At 42.1% G+C, this 10,556-nt stretch overlaps 1 protein-coding gene across 8 annotated transcripts in view; it reads left to right on the forward strand.

The window, feature by feature from the left end:
- The window catches only part of NTM (neurotrimin), a 963,501-nt gene that overhangs the window by 923,598 nt on the left and 29,347 nt on the right, over positions 1–10,556 (forward strand). The gene's annotated exons all lie outside the window — the stretch shown is intronic.

The following is a 10,556-nucleotide window of genomic DNA, read 5'->3' on the forward strand; positions in this document are numbered from 1 at the left end:
TTCCACACACTGTCTTTTTACAGATTTCATGTAGGTGAAAATTCCACCTGGCAGTGGAGCGCTAAGAACAGAGGGGCGAGGCATTCACAAATAACTGGACAGGGCCCGTGCACATGTTTCCAGCAGGGTGATTTGGTAGGAAGTAGCTATGGTGCAGAATAGACTTTGGGAACTGTTTATAAAGGTTCGTTTTTTTCCACAAAGGCTTTAGTTAAATCTTACAAATACAAGGGTTTCCAGTCATGTCTCCCTTTCTCTCGAGGCCCAAAGGCTCCTACTCCAATAGGCTTCCTGCCCTTCTATAGAATTGTTGTGTGGTTTCCCAAGTTATTCCCTTCTGCACATGGGCTGGTGTCTGTCCTCTCCATGCCAACTGAAAATACACGTGGCACGTTCCACTCTAGTATTCCTGGCACCTTGTAGTTTTCTCTCAGAATCGGATCTGAATGTATTCATTAGATTGTCTTAACTATATATTTGACCCCACCCCAGGTTTTCTACTCCCTCTGTCCCCCAAGGGGTCCCTTTGTCATTGAGGTTTTACTTGATACCATCACTAATAAATGGGAATCTTCAGGAAAGCCTGCCGTTTTCCTCTGCATCTGAGGATGCTGCTTACGAAGGGAGAGCCTGGCCTTCCTCCTCCTTCCATGTGCAAGAAGCCTCTAGTTCATCAGCCAGTGGCCATGCGCCTCTACAGGAAGCGGGAGAGCCTTGCATCCTCGGTGCATTTCAACTTACGCTTTGGTGGGGAAAGACCTTCTCCCATTTAGTGAAAAAAGAACTCCCCAGATCGATATATCTATTCTTCAAAAGGATTATTTATAAGTTATTTCACTTCCCATCCTCCACAAAATATTTAACGAAACATACATAAGGCTCTGCTTCCCTGTGGAGTGATGTTCTTTTCCCTACTATCAGCTACATTTTTGAGGGCTTTTTCTTGGCTGACATGTGAGTTGACATGGATTTGGTTCTGCACCATCACTAGAGGATGATACAGAGGATCATAGCAAGGGGGATACCAAGCCATGTATGTCCTGGGCTCCTTTTACGTCCTTTTCAGAGAGCTGTAGAATCTCTTCTTAGGGAAAACACACACCAATACACGTATGCATAATATTATTTCCCAGTGTTCAAAACCCCTGGGGTTACAGTTCCACAATTCTCAGATTAAGAACCCCTGCTCTACAAAATGTATTGATGGCTAAATCCTAGGCTGCCCTACTTCCCAAGGCTGTTGGAATCCAGGTAGTGAAGGTGACTTCTTATCTGATCCTGAGCACGATGGTGTCAGGAGAACCTTAACCCTTTAGGAGCCTCTTAAGTCAATACAATTCCTTTAAATTAATCTGGGCGAGGAATTGAAAGCAATTAACTCCTTCAAAGTTATCAGCACTCATTATTGGCTTATATCTCCAGTGATTTAGAAAAAGAGAAAGCAAACAGCCAAGGTACTGAGGCAACATGACACTGCGGAGTGCTATATTTATCCCCTATCAATGTCTTTCAGATCAAATTGGCTGAGTTTACAAATCAAAAGCTGATTTTTTTATTTTTACTTTTTTAGCAGCCATCAGCTGCACTACTGCAAATACACAGTTCCCAGACATCAAGCTGCAAACTCCAAACACCCAGCTGTGTGCTTTCTGACTTTGATATCATTACGCGTAATAGAGGGTCTGCATGCAAAATTGAGCTGACAGGCCTCCTGAGAAGGCTCACAGCAGAAGAGCACCCAACTCCAGGGCCAGCCCAGCTTCTGAAGCCACATCTGCAAAGAAAACTCACGTCATGTTGTTACGGGAAGGGATCGGTCTCAGAAATGCACAGGCCTGGTTCTGTAGAGGACAAAGGGTTTGCTTTCTTATAATTAGACTTTAAGTTGCAGCTTCTCTTTAATATGAAGCTAATTATTATTCCCGGAAGATTTCCCTATCAAAAAAATTAAGGGATTTTTTTCTGTTCTACATATCTATAAAATGTTACAGTTGATATATGTGTAGCCTTACCTATTCAACCATATACATATATTCAGTTCCAACTGTCAAATGAGGTCTTAATATGTGTCAGGATCTATGATAAATGTTTTGTTGATATAAATACACACTTATATGTGTGTACACACACACACATGCAATTTATACTTGGCACCAGTTTGTATAATATTTTTATTGAATCTATATTTATTACTTTATGATAGAATCTGGTTAATACATTAATTTAAAAAATATTCACGGCCAGGCGCAGTGGCTCACGCCTGTAATCCCAGCACTTTGGGAGGCCAAGAAGGATGGATCAGGAGGTCAGGAGGGCAAGACCATCCTGGCTAACACGGTGAAACCCCGTCTCTACTGAAAATACAAAAAAGATTATCTGGGCTTGGTGGCAGGCGCCTGTAGTCCCAGCTACTCGGGAGGCTGAGGCAGGAGAAGGCCGTGAACCCGGGAGGCGGAGCTTGCAGTGAGCTGAGATCCGGCCACTGCACTCCAGCCTGGGCGACCGAGCGAGACTCCGTCTCAAAAAAACAAAACAAAACAAAACAAAAAATACTATTCATTTGCATTTCTAGCTTATGCAAAGGGTATAGTGAACATGGAAGTTGTTTGGGGAATGGGACATGGTGCAAAAGAAGGTATGGCAAGGTGGAGGAGCTCAGGAAGAAGCAGTTTCTGTGTATCCAACAGAAAGGGTATCTTGAGAAAGCAGGAGACAAGTTTCTCGGGCATAAAAGAAGTTCAGGTGAAGTAAATAGGAATCTGAGCTGACAAAGAGGCAATGTCACGGGGATGTTGCCATATGCATACTCTACGACTTATGCACAGCTCACAAGCAGCCAGCGTGGGCCTATTTAAGAATGCTTTCTCTTATATGATAGGAGCCACGTATTTAGAACAATTCAGCTATCCCATTTCCCAGAGATGGGCTCTATGTTTGATATCAACTGTGTGAGGCCTGTACTGCAGCATTACAACAGGCAAAAGTAGGTTTGAGCCCTTCAGAACTTTTCCTATGAAACACATCTTTTAAATTTGCCCATTTTTGGCAAGATAATCAGATTCTCTTTTCTGCCAGCCATGCTACCTGCCTCCAAAGGAAATGTCAAGGAACTATGTGTAATATATATGTATGTATATTACATATATATATGTAGATATAAAATATATTTATATCCTTTTATTTTTAGTTCTGAAACCAGAGACATTTTTTAAGCTCTCAGCAGTTCTTACCTGGGCTATGCAGCTATGCCTGCTTTTTAAAAAGAAACAATCATGAGAAATTATATTTCTTATCAATCACATCCTGTTTTAAGTGAAGAGAGTAGAGTTTTCTAGTTAAAGGATCTGTGGTGAATCCTTTGTAAGATTTATTATTATTAAGTTCCTCCTGGCAAAGAAGAGTTCTGATTATTATTTCATTTCTGAGTTGAGATGTTCTTGTATCAAGGATCATGTGTATTAAAATGTGCTAAAGCCTAATTAGGGTTTCACTAAAAATAAAGGTCATGATAGCTACCATTTCCTGAGAGCTTCCTATATGCTAAGTACTTTACCCATATTTAGTCATTTCATGCTCACAATAATAGTATAAGGTAACCTTATGTTACCCATTTTACAGAAGAGGAATCTGAAGTGCAGAGAACTGAACTGTCAGCTAGTACAGTCTATAGTGCTCAAGTGCAGACATGCTAGAGCTCATCACTGCCCGACAGTGCACCCATGAGAAGTGGTGCTTACAGCTGCTATCAACTCTTCAACCACTGCTCCAGCCTAGTATCAGGCCCACAGAAGCTATCCTATGTAGATCATTCGACATGAATGTCATATTGTGGAAACACTTTTAAACACTGATAGTTTCACCCTGTTGCAGCGGATATTGCTGTATGGGTTATGTGGGTAGCTCACATGTCCCCAGCCTTGTCTAGCTTAGCAGCACAGGATTGCATTAATTCCATATTACTGTGCCTCTCAGCATCCATCTGCCTGCCTGGGACCCTCACTTTACCTCAGAACTGGCTCTGGTATTTCTTGGAGTCCCTGTTACATGCTTAAATACAAGTCTTCTTGTGCCACCCCCTTTGTCAGTCCCTCACATGGCCTCTGCTGCCAATTGGAGTGGGGCTGTTTTTAAGCCATATTGGTCTGTGCACTCCGGCTCCCAGGACTGCACTGAGTCCTCAGGGGACCTGGTGTGAAAGAGGCCTTCCCCAATTCATCAGCAGGCCTTGACACTAGAATTCACAATGGCACCATACACCTCTGTTCTCACACTGCCGTAAGGACATACCCAGGACTGGATAATTTATAAAGAAAAGAGATTTAATTGACTCACAGTTCCTCAGGGCTGGGGAGGCCTCAGGAAACTTACAATCAGGGCAGAAGGGGAAACCAACACTGCCTTCTTCACATGGCGGCAGGAAGAAGAATGAGTGTCCCGTGAAGTGGGAAGCTCCTTATAAAACCATCAGATCTTGTGAGAACTGACTCACTGTCATGAGAATGAGATGAGGGAAACCACCCCCATGATTCAGTTATCTCCACCTGGTCCCTCCCATGACCTGTGGGGATTATGGTAACTACAATTCAAGATGAGATTTGGGTGGGACACAGTCAAACCTCTAAAGTCTTTCATGAAAAGAGCTTCTTTCCTGTCTGGCCAAGCCCACTTTCTTCATCAGACCTCAAAATCAGTTCCTGAGGCTTGCACGTGTTGGTATTGAGGAAGAGGAGTCTCACCTCTGTCTGTCTTATGTCCCAGCATCTGAGCAAAACCATGCCTTCATGCAGTCAAAACAGAAAACCTTGAATGTTCACCAGCCATCATAATGGCACTAGGGGAACACACCTGTCCTTGAGGCCAGCTTGGGTTTAACAGGAACACCTGATGCAACCTGAGATGGTGGAGAGAGCAGTGGCTGCAGAGCTGGTGCAGGACTGGAATGTCACTGCTAGTCATGGGATAGGGGCTAAATTTTAAAAATGATTCTTTCCAACTCTCCAATTCTGGGATTCTATGTTCTGTATCTTTTTCAGTTTCTGAGGTCCAATGATTTTGTCTCAGCTGGTATATATGCCATGAAAATATTAAGCAAGGAGGCAGCTGTGTCTTCTCCTCTCCACTAGCTACAGCTGTACTCCTGACAAGCTTATTCTTGGGTATGATAAAAATGATCACTGTGGGTATTCTTATTTTCAGTTATAAAGATTTTTAATGCTCAATCTATGAAGTCACAAATGTGAGATTTTCTTTTCCAAAGGGATGTTTTGCGCACAAGACAGTCTCCGTCCTTCGATTAGTTGTAAATGCTGAGGTCAGCACTTTGGACAACGCCAAACCCCTGTGGGGTTTGGGGGCAGGTGTGATCACGTATCCAGCTTGCTTCATTTCCCTGCTTTGGTTGTCATATTCCACTTAATGAAACATATTTCACGTAATGAAATAGCTGTATTTCCAAAAAATTGGCTGTAAAACAAATTCCTGTTAGATAAATCATACTTCTTCAGTGATCTACACTTTGAAATTAAGGATGCCTTCTCCTGAAGAAATTATTGGCCCCAAAACTAAATATAAATTATACTAAACACTCGACAAATCTTTTTAAAATCACATATTTAAAGAAAATCTTTTCTGTTAGAACACTCATAGTGATGATATTTCCTAAAGTCAGGAAATACAGTTGCTAAAGTCAGGAAAGAACAATGACTGTAAGTGGTGTTGTTTGGGGAATGAAGCCACACGAGGGCTAGGTGAGCAACAAGGGGTCTCTGACTTTTTTTCATTGAATTCAATCTGTTGTTCTGGGTCTGTCAGCCAGAAGTTAGTCAATAAGAAGTTGACAAATTTTAAAATTATGTAAACTGGTTTCCTCACTGCCTTGAGAGCCAGAGATATCCAAGACCTGGTTCCTGCTGTCAAAGGCCTTCAATCGCATTGGAAAAATAAGCCCCCTGTGTGCAGCACAAGACAGCTACTCAGAAACTGTATTACAGTTGCAGGAGCAGTGGACTGGACATCAGGAGACCTGGTGTGCTCTGTCACTGACCAGATATGTGCCCACAGACCCCTCTAAGCTTCAGTTTCCTACAAGAAAAATACGAGGCTTGAGTGAAATCACTAGTTCGCAAACTGGCCTATGCATGAGAATTTCCTAGGAAGATTATGAAAACACCTCATCCCAGGAGATTCTGGTTTAGTGGGTATGAGTGGGACCTAAAATTCTATATTTTAAGCAACGACTCTAATGAAATCTACTGCAGACAGACTATGTACTAGCAGAGCAACTATGGAATTATGTAACCATTAATGTTCCTTTAAGCTCTTTAATTATCTTATGATTTTAAAGACTAGATGAACTGAATGTGCAACAATACTGCAGAACAGCCAGAGGCACCAAGAGTTAGGAGACAAAAGGGAATGTATTAGTGTCCCATGGCTACTGTGACAAGGCACAAAAAAATGGGTGGTTTAGAACAAGAAAACTCTGCAGTGCTGGAGGCTAGAAGTCAAAATCAAGTGATTGGTTGATCCATGCTCTCTCTGACAGTGACAGGGGAGAACCCTCCCTCACCTCTCCTGGCTTCTGGTACGCACTGGCAATTCCTGGCATTCCTTGGCTCTTAGAAGCATCACTCCAATCACATGGTCATCTTCACCCTGTGTGTCTTCACACTACCCTTTCTCTGTGCGTGTCTGCCTGAATCCCTTTTTATAAGGACACCAGTCATATTAGATCAGGGCCTACGGTAATACCTCATTTTAACTTAATTACCTTCGTAAAGACCTATTTCCAAATATAGTCACACTCTGAGGTACGGATGGTAGGACCTCACCATATCTTTTTTGGGAGGATGTAATTGAACGCATAATAGGGTATTTGCAAGGAAGAGTTAACATTTGAAAGAAAGGTGGTATTTGCTTAGACAGACCAAGAGGGCACAGCTTTCTAGGTGACAAAAAAAAAAAAATCTGTGAAGAACAAATCATGTTGGTCCAGGATGAGAACTAGCATGGCCTGGCAGGAGAGCTGCGGCAGTGGCAGTGGTGGTGTGGTATACCAGTTGCTTAGACTAAGTTCTACAGAGGACTTCTCCTGGGCCTCTCAGGGTCCCCACTGCCCTCCACGTGTTGTCTTTCACAGCAACCCTAGAAGTAGGTAACATTATTCTGATTGTGCAGATGAAGACGTTGGGGTACAGGGGAGTTAGGAGACCTACCCCATCATGAAACTAGAGGGTAGCGAATTGGCTTTTTCTGATCCCAAACTTTTGCCTCATAGGATGATGATCAGTTGCCTTCTTCATAGAACTCATGCAAGATAAACTTGAGTGAATAGATCAGGGCTACTTTATGGAGGGCTTTGATAAGAAGGCAGTAGAGTTTGTGTTTGATGTGACAGAAAAATAAGGAGCCATTTCTAGTGTCTGAAGAAGTGGACCATGATGAAGGGGATATTTCAGGAAGAGGAGTGTGTGATTTCCACCCAAGGATGCATTTTCTTTACAGAAAGAAAAAGCAGACTTATAATGAGAAGCTGTTGACCATGAAGAATTTTTTTTCATAGGGTTTTATCAAGTGGTTTGCCTCTTCCCCACTGATGTCTCTTAACCAAGAATATCCTTTAGTACTTTAAAAACTATGCTTGCTTGATTTCTTTTTACCCAATATGCTTTGTAAGTTCCTCACACTGGTGATAAAGCACCGATCACTTCATAGCCACAGCGCAAATGCTTTTAAACAAAAATTTTCCTTGACTTATTAACTCTAGAAACTCAGATTTCAGTTTATTGTTTTTGGGGGTTGGTTTGTTTGAGGCATCTCCTTTAAGAACCTGATTTCGGGTGGTTCAGAATTTATTTTGTTACATATAAACTGACCAACTTTCTCTCTGGTTTTGCCATATATGCCTCTAGTAGAGAAAAAGGGTGAGGAGAAAAGTGAGCATAATGACAATGAAAGCTTACATTTATTAAGCATATTACTATGTACAAGTCACTTTTTACATGCCTTACCCAACTTAATCAAAAAGTGTACATGTAATAACTGGTGAGCAATGAGGTCATTGTGGTTTCTCTGTGATTGCACATTTGGTCCAGGGAACATAGGAAGGTAGGATTAAGCCTCACTGTTCTTGCAGGATGACTTGAGGAAAAATCTCCTTCCTCTGGAATTAGAAACTTGTATCAGTAGAGACCATATGCCTTCCCCAAAACTTCAGCCATCCAATGTCCTTTCCTACACAAGATCACCTGACATAAATATACAAAACTACACATAAATTAATGTGGCACCCATGTCCCCACAGAAAAACTGATAAGTTCTCGATTTTGACTGCCTTAATATTTGTGTACCTGCATTTGAGTCCAGGTCTGTCACGCCCCAAGCAGGCCTTTCCATTTGGGTGTCCATATGACAGGTTGGCCCCTGCCAATCTAGCTGTGGCCACAAAAGAGCACATTTGAATTATGGAAGTGAAACAGATGCATGAACTTTAGCTGGAGAGCACAAGAGATCCAGAGAGCTTGTGTCGTTTTGTTTGTTTCCCTGCTTTGGTGATGTAATACACAGCTTCCCGGGAGACCTGAGGTCCTACCAGTCCCTGCTCCGACCCTGGAGCTCAATCCAGAAACAGCTGTCCAGAGCTAATTTATTTCCTAATGCTGCGGCACTGTTAATTTATAAATTACACTGGTAATTCGAGCTATTATTAATTTCAGATGGTGTAGGGCAAGCCTAATTAAAATATGACACCAATTGCCACACATATGTACCAAGGACTACCATTTAAAATTAATGGGAATATTAAGTGTGACACTGGTCTCCGAGATGCTTGGCACAGTAATTATAGCATTCTGGCAGGGAAAGCTCTGACAAATGTAAGCCCATGGTTGGTAGCAAATAAACAAGGACAACACAAGAGGAATTACAGATTATTCCTTTAAAGCTCTTCTCAATTCTTCTATCCATCCTCAAATCAAGGTTAGTACCTTTCCCCTAAAGATGCGTATCAAACAATATTAATAAAGGCTACTGAGACCATTAGAAGTGTCTTACTGGTAGCAACTATGAGTCTATTGGGGTTAATGTTGTTTGTCGTCTTCATATCCTGGTCTTTTTGGCCATGTTTTCTACTTATGCACAGATTCCTTCTTTGTCTTATGAGTTTAATATCTCTTTCTTGTTTGTTGTAATGGACACAGACTGTTCTTTTCCTCTTCTCTATGTATCAGAGGCAAGAAACCTTCTGTACATACATAGTGTAGTTTGCATATGGCATGAAGATGTATGAAATGCGGCCCCAGGTGGGCCTGCTGCTGGGCAGTGGCACAGGCTTATCATGGCCAAAGGGTGCTGATCGAATGGACCAAGGCAGTGGCCCTTCTTCACAAGACCATGGTCTTGCTGTTGTTGCTGTTGTTACTGTTATTGTGGTTATCTTGACAAAACAGTGACTTCCACACTGTCATGGAACACATGCAATCATCCCTTACATACCACACACATCATCCCTTGTTGTATTGGTTTTTTACAGCTACTGTTATCGTGCTCTGGGCCAGCAGAAACATGTGGCATTACAGAAGGGTTTTATGACCTGGAGAGAAATGTTCCTTTTTCCCTTTCTTGGGCCACTCATGTGAATACAGTTCTACACCCCCTGAAGCTGTACCTCCAGCCAGATTATAGGATTAATAACTAAACCAACAGGTGGGCAGCACACGAGAGTTTCAGAGTGCTTTCGTATGTGTCTGTGTGTGAGTGTGTACATATATAGGCATGTTCGTGTGTTAGTCTAAATAGCCCTGTGACCCTGTGAGGTATTAGGATTGTATGTGTATTATGTTTGGGAAAATACTTCTCAATTGCTAGGGACAGTCTTAACTTATGCCTGTTGTCTGGTAATAATCATTAATTACTAGCACCTCTTTTCCTTTTAAAGGTATCCAGGTTTAGGATGCTGTCATTCTAATTACCCTCATTTGAGAGATAAGGGAGGATAACTTGGGATGTAAGCTCTAACTTTTGTTTTTCATTGTCTTTTGGCAAAGAAGCTAAGGGTCGGGTGCCTCTGGGAGAGAACTTTGAAATCTCCTCTAGCCTTAAATATCTTGGTCTTTCAATAACTGAGTGCTCATGGCCAGACGTCAGGCACAGAGTCTGGTGTGTGAAGGGTTGTTATTATTACTCATAATTTTTCACTAAAGACAATGAGTCCTGCGATGATGAGGGGACTGAGTAGATTAGCAGCCGTGTCACCTGATGAATTTCTGACATGCTTACAGTTAGGCATCAAGCGCGGAGTCCCAGCGCTGATCTGTCTTTAGGATCTTGTACCTAGGAGCTCTAGCAGATCAAAGCTGAGCACGTTGATTTCTGCCTATCCAATTAATTGTCTGAGTCAAAAAACAGAAAGTTAAATTTATTATGTTAGTGTTTCTGCTACCTTTGTGGTACGTGTGTGTGTGTGGTGTGTGTGTGTGTGGTGTGTGTGGTGTGTGTGTGTGTGTGTGTGTGGTGTGTGTGTGTGTGGTGTGTGTGTGTGGTACGTGTGTGTGTGGTGT

This window comes from Piliocolobus tephrosceles, chromosome 13 (genome assembly GCF_002776525.5).
Source record: "Piliocolobus tephrosceles isolate RC106 chromosome 13, ASM277652v3, whole genome shotgun sequence".
In the NCBI taxonomy this organism is placed as follows: domain Eukaryota; kingdom Metazoa; phylum Chordata; class Mammalia; order Primates; family Cercopithecidae; genus Piliocolobus; species Piliocolobus tephrosceles.